Genomic DNA, 13,011 nt, shown 5'->3' with positions numbered 1-13,011 from the left:
CACCGCGAAATAGTTATACGCTAATTAGCAGCCCTTTGAGAGATTATCTACAGTAATCTTCCATAGACCAGGTTTGAACTATTCTTTACTTTCATAATAATTTTCAACTAATAGTACACACGGAAGTCTGTAACTCAGCTATTAACTGTAATCTATTCCCGTCGAAAGTGAACGTATTTTCGGAGTAGATGACATTTCAATATTTTGGTCGATTGTAATCGCGTTTGCAGTGGTTTGCGAGAACCTGTCCACATCCGCCGAATGCGTCACGTATACTTCCTACGGACGATCGTTTCGCTAAACACATTCGCGTGCATACGTAAACGACTAAAGGCAAGGCGATGCTTTGAATTGAACGACAGGCGCTATTATGTGCTCTACAGTTTCGTCATCTCAGACTTCTAAAAAAAGTTGAATATTGTGAAACGAGATAATACACTATTTACTATTCGGTGAGGTAACTTAGATAAGCGTTATATGTGTCTTGAAGCAAATCCATAAACTTTTTCTATTCTGGTTTAAATTAAATTTAGCTCCCATGTACATTTAAATTAGATGTTCAATTTTCGTGGGAACTTTATTATTAATTGTTTTTATTTAAACGCCAGCGACTCACCGGTGCGTTATTTGATGATTATTTTTTTAAAACAAGTTTATGAATTATTTAAAAAATATTTTTTATTAATTTCAGTAAACCAAGTATTTTATATTTATTTAAAAAAAGAGATACAGAAGCGTGAAGAGAAATAGCAGGTGACTCACTAAGAGTCGCTGGCGTTTAATGGTTAACCCTTTAGTTGCCGAGATCCGATATATCTTGATTTAGCTACTTCAGCGTCATCATCGAATAAAAATCGGATATATTTTTAATGAACTGTATAGTAATCGCTTCATATAAAAATAATATTTTAACATAAAATATAGATATTTAATCAGTAATCTCAAAATTTTGGCAATTAAAGGGTTAACAAAACAGCTTTGGAAATCTCCTCACCATACTTTCGCTTACTTGTAAAATAGACGAATGTGTATATGGCACCAATAAACAATTTAGAATGAAGTGTACTAGTTTATATGTATATACAGTAGCACTCTTTGTGTCATTATCGCGCGTTTCCGTACGATATGCTTTATCTTTTATATTTTATTTTATTTTATATAAACTGCCTAGACTGTTGGATGACACGTCTTGCAGTAGCTTATCATTTTTGTTTGCGAATTAATAATTGTGTGAACACGTTCACATAATTCATTGATAAGCGATAAATATAGCAAATGTTTTAATTTATTTTTATTTTGATAGTAGTAGCAAAACGCTAACACAGAATTTCCAACGACATTGAAATAGAACGGATTATTAAAGGGTGAAGTATATCGACATTTTATTATCTAGTGATAGCATGAAATTGATAACCTTACAAACACACTAGTCCGTCTGGAAAAACACTATGTAAATTTAAATAAAAGTAACTCATTACTTTTTTGTTAATACAGAAAAAAGGCCCCAAAGTACATCTGAATAGCAGCATTATGTTAAAAACTCTATTTGTTTTAAATGAAAACTTGACCAATTCTTCTTTCAATTTCCATTAGCCACTCAATGTTGTCTCGCGACGACAGAAACATATTGTATACTATTATGTATATTAGTGGTGCGTCATTATTGGTGTCAATTTAATTTTGACACTACCATCGTATGCCGTCAAAATAATCGATTACTTATCAATAAATCTATCAACCAAGAGTGAACGAGTTCATTGCGACATATAAACCAGAACTTGCACAACAAAGTAGTAATTTCCCGTTAGATCATAGGCGACCTTGTCTCGGGTTGGATTGTTTATAAATCATTCAATGAGTTTCACTGTGAATGCCACACAATCCACTCTATAAACGTGTTCAATACACAATATGGAATACAACACAATTTATTTCTCTGAAAATATGCCATATGAAAGACGCAAAAATCATAACTACTTGTAATTAAAAATGTATTCGTATATGCTGTTTCAACAAAATAACTTTTTTCTCATTGAAGCGAATAGGTAATAAGCTATTAGGAAAAAATAGCTTAAAAAGTACATCAACATAGAACATAGATCATCTATGTTACAGTTTTAATTAAAACTTACAATGCTACATTTTGTGTATATTTTCACTAGATAATGCATGCATTATGTATGCTTTAACTAATAAATGTGTGAACTCTCCGACGTGAGCTTGTTACACGAAATATACAAAATAAGTTATTTTTCAAAAACGTTATTAATTTTATGAAATATGTATTTACTCAATTATTAATATATTTTGCTCTATGAGTTTTATAATCGATGGCATCTTACTATTGCTGAAGATTATCTACAGTGATTTAGACACCAGATCTAAGATATCGATGGTGATTTAACAGAACAGATTTTTCTGTTGTTAATTGAATGAGTAAAATTTACACGATGTTCTTTTTTATTTGTAAATAAGAATGAAGTCTAAAGAGAGACTAAAAAAATCAGAAAATATTGTATCGTTGGCCATAACGCGACTAGCTGCTAGTTAACTATAACATTTTTATTAACTATTGGACAGGTTAGGTGCGAGCGAGCGTTGAACAGAATAGTGAACAACCCATGAAAAGTTCTGAAACGAACCTATTTAAAAGGAAAATTACATAAATTGGCAACAAGATTTACCTAACACAAATGATTTAAAATACCTTGCAATATTTTAAATTCGTTGCAGAGTTATTTATGGAGTGTTCACTGCTTCGCTACCGCTTGTCCGGAACTAACCAATCCAACAGTTAAATGAAAGACTCGTTATAGTTCACTAGTAACTTATCGTATTATGGCCAACGGCACCCAGTGTATCACCAAGCGGTCACCCATCCAAGTACCGACCAAGCCCAATGCTGCTTATTTATTTTAATGCACATATTATTAGTCTTAGGTCACACTACAAATAAAATGTTGCTAAATCTAATATTTTGTATCGGTCATATATATTTACTTCATGTTCATTTTTTATTATTGTAATGCACAAACAATTCGTTTTATGGACCAAAGTATTTATTTAAATGCTCATATATCTTAAAACAATTCTCTGCTAAATCGCACCCATGACAATTTTAAGACGTAATCAACTAAAAACAAATAATAAAAAAATGCAAATTAAGAGCCGGCTCTGTATATAAATATAAAATATGTATGTGTGTGAGAAATAAAAATAATACTCCAAATTATTTGAGTTTTATTTTTACATCATTATATTATGCTGCGGCCCGCGTAACATAGCAAACATCTATATTTGGCCCAGAAGAAAAAGGTTGATTATGACTGGTTTAAAGGTTAAATATATAACGCGAATTTCCATCAAGATTTATAAAGAAAGCAATTGAGTTATGCTCGGAACTTAGTGGTCATCACTGGTATTTCTACGTATTAGGCTTAAACCCGGACATTATGACGGGCCTAGTTAAGACAGATTCGATCAGAAAACGATCTAAGTGCGATACACCAACGTGTCGCGGCGTGGGATGCCATCATGCCACAACCTTGGTTCACTTTTATAATCGAACAACGGTCACAATGCGACCGGTCCTCCGTGTGCGAATGTGGGCGCGAGATCGAAGACGCCTGTCTTCCCAGAACAACTGTCCATAGCTAGAGCTGTCTTCCGCCTGCCTGGTCAACGATAGGGACAAGTGCCCGTACGGTGTATATACGCTAACAGCTTTTCGGAAGCGCGCGGATCAAGTTTCGCATGTCGGGAAAGAAAAACGGTCGTGCGCATGCGCACCGTGTCTTTTCGCGCCGCAAAATCGATTTTCCGCGACTTTTTTCGAACGACGGACCCATTTGTCATTTGACCGTCTCCAGCACGCGCGTGCTGGGGAATTGCAATCATAAATCTCAAGAGAGCGCTGCCTATCGGCACACGATCGTAGAATCGAAGACGATTGTGGCACGCGCGTACAAGACAAACGATGCGCTTTAAATGATAAGATTCTGCTAATCGAATAATTACATTTAGCGACTAATTCGGTTAAAACCTGCATGCGCACATGACTAATTCGGATTCTTTAAATATAAGGACCAAAGGAACTATAAACATACAAGGTTTTAAAATATGAGACCGAAGGAGGAATCGCAATGTCTCTTAGAAAGCCAATGAAGAACATTATAAGAGCATTAAGTCACTATGAACGTAAAATAAATAGGAAGAAAGAAAAATATTTTCATTGCGATTTACGGAACAATGAAAGATGGTACTGGTCGATTTTATACCGGCCACCGCCGCGTTTGCACACGTATAATGATGCAATCTGGCGCATTCGCAAAAGTCATATTAACTTATTCATTGCGTGATGTGTTTCGTGAGAACTTAGCGCAACACAAGACTTACAACAAAAGGATGATAACTTTTGAATTAAAAAGAATTAAAAAAACAAAAATTGATCAAACGTTTTGACTGGTATAGTTACATACGTTATATTATTATTATTTTAATAATTTATTTAGCTAATATAGCTAATTGTTCATACACTAAACAACTTTATTTAAAGCAGACTTTAAACACTTTAATATTATAATTTATTTATTAGTGGATGAGTGTTTCTTAATTTCTTTGAGGAAACCCGCCACATTATACAAATTCACATCTCCGTAAAATATACCCCTGATAGTACTCGTTTTCTTATACTTGGCTATCCTACATTTGTCTCTATTTCTAGTATTAAATCTATGTACATCTTTATTTCTTGTTAAATACTGATAAAAATACTCCAATAACATATTAATTGCTAGCTTATATATAAATACTAAAACATGCATCTTCAATATTTCTTGAATATGCAATCATTCCAATCTATCAATCGTACTTATAAAACTAGTAAATCTGTAATTTTTGCAACTTCATTTTATCTAATTTATTAAACATATTTATTATTCTTGAATAATTGAAATGGAATAATATAATATTATTGTAATTTTTAGGTTAGGTTTGGGTTTGAACAGCAAATGAATGTTTCGCATCTATCAAATTTGAGCGTGATGCCGTGAAAATAAAGAAGTAGTAAAATTTGGTTTAAATAAAATAATTATTAAGTTAATTTTTCGGTACTTTCTGACCAACGCTGACTCGCTGTCGCTCATTTGCACCTAACTGGCTTAAATTTTAAAACGAATTTATGTAGCGTTGGTCAGAACAGTGAACACCCCATGAATAACCCTGCAAAGAATCTACTTAAAAAATATCATTTATACTTGTAAATATAATGTTTAAGCAAATGAATAAATATTTTTTTATAATAATCTAGACCCCTCTAGACATAAAAGTACTAAAAAATGAACATAAGTTTTAATTTAAATATTATTTTTTCCCTTCAGAACCCACCGCACAACACATAATTTTTCGTGGAATCAACTAATCCATAAAAACCAGCATTTTTTAATTTTATTTATAGAGTTTCAAAATATTCAGTTTCTTTGTAAGTATGTTTTTTAACTAGAAATAAAGCAAATCTATGATTTTAATTTTGATCTTATGCGATCCACAGACTGAAGACCACTGATAAAATAATTTAAACATATGTAGAACCCATACGTCAAAACATTTGATACATGGTGGCCGATATAAAAACGACCAGTACCAGAAAAATAATAAATAAATCTATCTAAGTGTCAAGACTCTTTTTAGAATGTCGAATATTTATTTTATGATCTGGTAATAATAAATTACTGCTAACTTGAGCATTAAAAAGGTCATATAAATCAAATTGTATTATTAATGCAAATATACAATATGTAATCTCTTATGCAATTTTCTTATCAATGTTTGTATTAGAAGAGAAAAGCTCTCAAAAATACTTAAATATTTGTAAAGAGCGAGAAATGATCGAGTATTTCTTGCCTCATGATCGATTGTAATGGAGATGAATGTATACACATAATATTTTAGTATTCATAATTCATTTCAGTTGTTCTTTACATTGTTGCCTTTTGTAAAAATAACTCCAATGAAAGAATTGCAACATAAAGCGTGTTTTAATATTCATTAATTCAACTGTATTACCATAATGCCAAAAATAGCTGCTTGTTGAAATGTAAAGTTGCAAATAACTTTTACTCCTATTGAAAATATACATTCGCAGAGGTTATACAATTGCTTAATTAAATAACATTCCTTCGTTCCGAAATCAGAATTCGTGTAAGGTTTCCAGTTTAGCACGACCGAAAAAAGGCGATCATTGCTTTTCTTTGACAGCTGTGTTTGTTTTATAAATAAAGTGTTGACAAACAAGCGACCCTTGGTTAAATATGGAACTCGTATAAAACCAAGAAATCAAAATACACAAATAATCGTCAACATAAAACTTTCATACCGACTTATAATGGTATACAATGATTCATGGCGGAATATAGAAGTAGCTATAAATAGTTGCAAATGTAAACACGAGATCGGTTTCAGATCTTGTACCGTATTTTTTTTTTTTAAATAGTACATTAATATCCCTTTCACTATTCATGTAACGAAATTAATTACTCATATTTTCGTTAGCGAATGGACGTTTTGGGAACTGTGCCAATCACACTACAAAAGGTCAGGATTTAACAGCATTTCCACGATATATAATATACAGAGTGGCCCGAAAATATACGAGTATTTTATAATTATTATTGGTGTTGTGGAAAAAATGTGTGTTACATCAATGTCTCGTATTTTACGGGTCAGACTTTTAATACGGTTGTGGTCAGAATATAAGCGACTAAAATAAATATTAGATGGTCAGAATTTATATTAAATAGTAAGAATTATTTTAACAGATGGTCATAATCATTATTTTTAGTCATTAGTTATTACAATTTATTGGGTAGTATTATAAAGAATAGCCAGTATTCATATTATATGATCTGTATTTTAACATAAATGGCAGTTTTATATTGGCAGATGGTCAGCAAAATAATACATGGTCATTGTCTTGGTGTATTAGAACAAACTTGTTTGGTTAGGCTCGCAACATTGCCAGATGTTAACACTGAAGAGGCTAAGCGTGCTCCCTTCCGCCGCTCTATCGTTATTCCAGCTTCGTTCGTTGCTCTAAATACCTTCGTGTCCTACATACAAATGGTTGAAAGTTATTAATGGGGTGTTTAATGTTCTGACCAACGCTTTCGCTCACTCGCACCTAATCTGTTCAATAGTTTTGGTACAAGCGAGATGTTTCTAAAATAAATAATTTATTGCCCATTTATATTTATAACTGTTATAATATTTTTTTAATTCACCTGATCGTCCCATATTTTTATTCTGACCGTATGCTATTTTTATTCTTAACTATTTTATATTTATTCTGATCCTGAATAATACAATTATGACGAAGCTGTTAATAAAATTCTGACCAAGATTTGATTTTTCTTCTGACCCAAAGTTGATTTAAATTCTGATCGTTTAATTTGTTCCTATTTCAATGAGCTTTACTTTACCATTTATTTTAGTTTTTTCAAAGACCAAGATTAGGAAAATCTATGAAAACCTAACCTGTGTTGATCGATCGAAATTATAATTATATACTAAGGCATAATAAAAAAACAAAAAAATAAGATTCTAGTCCAAGTCTTTCGAATGTTAACATTGGTCTATCGTACTGGTTAAAAAGTCATATAGTAAAAATCGGATTTATTTTTATATTCTACCTTGTGATTGGTTGTTCGATGGAAATGATGCACCGGCGAAGGTAATGCAACATTGGTTTGATGCAATGTAAAAAAATAGGCACTGGTTTGTTGTTGTTTACGTGATTTCTACTTGTATTTGGATATGTCCGCTGTCTTGTTTATTTTTATAGGATTAAAATAAAACCTTAGTGGGAAATAGCAGGAGTAGAAAATCGGTCATCCGAAATGAAAATCTAAATTCAACTTTAGTGGGTTTTTCGGGAATATATTAATACTTTAGCGGTAGCCAAGTCTAATGATACATTATTTTTTCTGGTGATCGGATAAAACGCAGCGAAACGAGAAAAGAGCACAAGCAGAAATTTAAATGCACATAAATACTGTAACTCAGATATTAAAAAAAAATGATAATTTTTACATCGTTGCCTACACATTTTTATTTTTGTATATTCTAAATAGACGGATCTCATCTAAACCAAAAACTACTTAAATCCAGAAAACATAACAAAACATAAAGTACTAAGTACAATTATTTATACTTAAAATAAGCTAAGTAATAAAATTAATTATTTTTTATAGTATCTAATGGTTAGTGTGATTACAGTTTCCGATTTATGAATGAAGCATTCCGAGTAGTAGGCGTCCTAATGTGTCCATAAAAGGACACGGTTGATTTAGCTGACGTCTGACAACTACTGCAGGTGAGTAATCAAAGGCCGCGTCGCGCAGATTGAGAATGCCTGCGTCGAACAGCGTAATTCAGCTGACATTCCGCACATCCGCTATCTTTCGCCTCAAACAACATAAATGCAAATTAGCACGCAGCACAAGCTCGTTCTCCTACTGCTTTGAGACATTTCGCAGATTGTTATCACAGATGTTTTGGGGCGCTACTGTCGTTTTAATCAAAGTCGGAGACTGTAGAAATGTACTGAATCTAAAAATTAAGACATGTTTGGACATATCAATTTAGATATGTGGTCGCCAAACCCATTACGTAATGCGAGCTCTCTACCTACTAAAGCAGGGATGTTGAATCCTCGAGTTAATTTAGAAAAAAATAAAACATACACAATATAGCAACATATTGTTTACACGATACTATTCGATTCTATGACACTGCACAATTGGCAATTAATTGTGAGTGGTGCAGAAAATAATTAACTTTCATTATCAAAATTAATTGGAATTGCTAGAGCTAGAAGACATGTAACGAAAGTGTATTTCAGATTTTTCCAAGGAAAAGAGAGGGGGCAAAAGTTGGCCAGTCTATTTCGATTTCATAAAGATTCACAGTATTTATTAAGTATATAAACTTTAAATAAAACACAAAAAAGGAGGTTTTTTGACTCTTTTGTAAAAAAAAAACCCAAGCATAAAGTGGTTAAATGACTTGTATATTTGTAGCCAAATTCAAGGGGGGGGGGGGCAAATACACCAAAATTATGTCCCTGTTTAGAATCCACGACAAAAGCAATAAAAAACGTGCCATCGTCGTCGCAGCGGAAACGCTCGGTTGTATAGCGTTCATATTTTTATTAAAGGATTTGCCGCTATTGCGGCTCTTAGACCAATATTTAATAAAAGAAAAAGCGCGCTAGCTATAAAAAATAAAATTTTAATATATAATAAATTAATTAGACCCATTTTAACATATGCCTTTCCGGTGTGGATTAACACCAGTAATACTATTTTTTTCAGAATTTCAAGTCATTCAAAACAAAGCTATAAAAATAATATACATCATTTTTATACTAATCTATATAAAAAAAATGCATATTAGCCTTCAAATACCAACAATTAGACATGTTAAAACAGCATATAATTTCACTAGAACTTATCAGTTAAATTATATTTTTGCTAGTATAAATATATATCTACGGGTGAAAATGTATTTGGACTTAGCTAGTGAAAATATAAAATTACCGAAAAATACATATTCACTGTAACATTTATACATTACATGTAAATATTAATAAAAGATGAAATCATATAATTTTATTAGCACCCGCCAGATAAATTATATTTTCACTGGTAAAAATATATATCTAACTGTGAAAATGTATTCCTATATGATTTCACTAAAATGACATAAAAAAATATTTTCTGAATAGATTAGATAGTTTATTTTAGATTATATTAATTACTTGTTTAGAATCAGGAACGTCATTTTAGCTTTTTTTTTGGGGGGGGGGGGGGGGGCAAAAATAGACAGTGGTGTTTTTTGTTTAATATTCCGATTTCATTAAATGACATGCATTTTCTGGGCAAATTCAAGAGAGGATGCCCCCCCCCCCCCAATGACGTCACTTGTAAAAAATCTATTTTTCACTGGGAGTTCATTAAGGAGCGTTGTCGCCGCATCGCTGTTTAAATGCAAATGAACAAAATGTTTAGCTTTAACCCTTTGCGTTGTGAGTTAATTTATTAGCATAGAAATTTGTAAGGCCTTAAGTTTGATTTAAAAAAAATATGGAATTTCATCAAAACTATCCTATTTTAATAAAAAAAATGTGCTATTTTTAGCAGGGCGTTATTATATCAGCTGTAAATCTCTACAATAAAAATGTATAGAAACTATATGTTTTACTGATTTTACAATTGGCATTTTTGCCTTGAATTAAAGTGACTTAAGAATTTATGATTTGGTGGGAGTTAAAAATGCAACAACTGCAATATCATTACTATAAAAAAAATGCTATAATATAAGTGGTAAATAATTGTTTAGCGTTTACTTATCTCCATTTTTGTTAATACTTTGATCCAAGTAACGATGCTAAATTATAACAATAATATTGTATGAAATGTTATGAAACTAATTACAAAATATTTATTTATTTTATTAATTTATTTAGCTAATATAGCATATTATTTATTTTTTATTATTAATATATTTAGCTAATTACATAATAATTAAAGAATATAGGGTATATATCGACGTTGACCTGTCTATGCAGCGCAAAAAAATGTAATACTCAATTAAAGAAATGCCATTAAAAAAAATAACGCAATTTCTATTGTTTCCACATATTTTTCATAATTTTGTTGGTTATTTCTGCACTCTGCGTGACCAATTGAACTTTGACACTTCTTTCATGTGAAATGCCAGTAAAATGCTGTCTTTTGCTAACATCTCACTTTCTCTCTCTCTCTGCCTTGTATTATATACAAACGTATATCATTAACCTCTGTTATCACTATATGCTGTTTTGCATCATATGGCCCATGGAAATCCATCTATGAAATAATTTACATAGTACAGACTTTGCAGCACTGGTTTTTATATGTTTAATATTTTTTTCTGTTTTTAATACTTTTTGGCTCAGTTCCTGGCATCGAATGAGTCACGTCATAAAATCCTTTAGTGATTCATTATTATTTGTTCCGTAATAAGTCTGATCCGTCACTCTTGCCGTTGAATTGATTACTAACTAACGAGCGTCATGCGTTCACAAATAAACACTGCTCAGACGAGAAACATTTTCATAATATATTTACGTACTGAGAAATGACAACAAAGAGGGCGTGGTCTTTCGGGAACATCTGACGCTACATAACCTCAATTATTTTTTCATTTCAGGAGTGATGTTACCGAAAAATAAAACCATAACAACCATGAAGTCCAATAAAAACAAACGACATTCGCACAGTATTGCCAACGTTTAAAAATAATCAGCACCTACCGTTTAATTTAGAGCGATTAAAAATTTTGGCCTTAATGATATTTTTTTCGGGCATCAATTTCGGTCACCCTGCGCAAATCGCATCGCGATCGATCGTCTAACCTTTAGACTCGTTTTATGCGGATTTGAACGGCGATTTTTACTCACGTGAGAATTTCTTCGTTACTCTTGCAGAATCGATCGAAATTAGTTCGATTTATTAAAGGGGGGCGTTGATAGGAGCGGTGCGAGCGACATGCGGCCGCAAGCAGTCGAGCATCTTCGGAGACTAAATTAAATAGTAAAGCCGCGACCTCGAAAGCAGCTTCCGAGTCACCGACCAAACGCGGATCAAATCTAAGCTCATGCCAATAAGGGTTGGAGAGACGCTAAGAAAAAGGGGGTACGTACGACCGAATCGATAATTCGGTATCAAGCGTAAACGCAGCTTTTAACCAAAATCGATTCAACAGAACGCTAGCATTTTATTCGCACGGAGCATAAAACGACTCCGTGGGGCGCTACGCCCTCCATCGGCGTCTCGAGACAGGATATTCTTTCAGTGGGCGCGGGGAAGGGAGAGGGGCTTGAAGCCAAAGATAAAGATGGCGTGCCAAAATCAGTGCGGAGAATGGTAATAGACTGACACTATCTTTCGTATTAGATTGTTAAACTCACCGATGAGATAATGGCGATCAGTCGCGATCGCCAGAGCGGCGAAGTCAGCGGGATCCCACCCCGTGACAGCCGCCTCCCAACACTGGCGCCTCTGGCGGCCAAAGCTGTAAGTATAATCAGTTTCGACAACTTGCACAACCAAACGATCGGGGGGTAATATCGAACGTACAATACGCAATGTTTTTTTATGTTAAAATAAATATGATTATATTTATATTTATATGATCGTCAATTCGGTTTTTTGTGAGTAAATACACTATTTTACTTTAAAATTATTATTTATATAAAAAAATATTTAACAAAAATGAGAACATTTACATAAGAGTCGAAAATGTTTTCAGATACGTGAGTCAAGGCTGCGGAGTAGGAGTTAGTAGAAATTAAATCTAAAGTAAAATCAACAATTTTTCAATACTTTTATTCACTACGCAAATTCATCAAAACTGCCTAGTGTTGTTTAAAAAACGTTTTAATTTTGATACTTATAATGTGGTCTCATTTGCTAATGTATTGTATTTAAGAAGTCTGTAGTGAGACAATCTAAAAATTTATTCCAGGGAATTCGAAATTTTCGCTGTCCCGGGAATATAAAAATATGTACATTTAGGGCGGAATATCGTTGTTACAGACTAGTAACTGAAATTATAATTTTTATTTATAAAAAAATGCGTTATAATTTAAAAAAGCGGACCCAGTTACAGTGACATCTGTTTGTTATAAATTATATTAAATATAATAATTCATAAATATTATTAATATAGATGTCACGGCTTCTCAGACTTTATCTGGTGGTTAATACTTGTAGATATTCATTATTTCTGATTGACTCACTCGTTTGGTACAGATTTACCCCGCTGTAATGCATTGGGTTTACGCCTGTCAGATTACAACGAAATATTAAATAAGTATAATTAATAAATATGTTCCCATGTTTTTCCAGAAATAATAGGTATTTTCTCCAAATAATTATCCCACAAAAAAAATACGTCTTTTTTTCTATGATT

At 32.4% G+C, this 13,011-nt stretch overlaps 1 protein-coding gene across 10 annotated transcripts in view; it reads right to left on the bottom strand.

Moving 5' to 3' along the window:
* The window catches only part of rhea (Talin_middle and talin-RS domain-containing protein rhea), a 53,774-nt gene extending 41,683 nt beyond the window's left edge, over positions 1-12,091 (bottom strand). For 9 of the 10 annotated variants that reach the window (XR_015811926.1, XR_015811927.1, XM_088201641.1 and 6 more), the window contains exon 1: positions 12,008-12,091. The gene's annotated coding sequence lies outside the window, so the exon portion shown is untranslated. Of the gene's footprint in view, positions 1-11,497; positions 11,630-12,007 lie in introns of those variants that run through there. The other variant, XM_088201638.1, reaches the window with a different exon arrangement.
* Positions 12,092-13,011: the final 920 nt, after the last annotated feature.

Source organism: Plectrocnemia conspersa, unplaced genomic scaffold (assembly GCF_051122295.1).
Source record: "Plectrocnemia conspersa isolate PC_06_02 unplaced genomic scaffold, ASM5112229v1 ptg000013l, whole genome shotgun sequence".
Lineage (NCBI taxonomy): Eukaryota > Metazoa > Arthropoda > Insecta > Trichoptera > Polycentropodidae > Plectrocnemia > Plectrocnemia conspersa.
The sequence above is the reverse complement of the archived record's forward strand: the minus strand, read 5'-3'. Positions and strand labels throughout refer to the sequence as shown.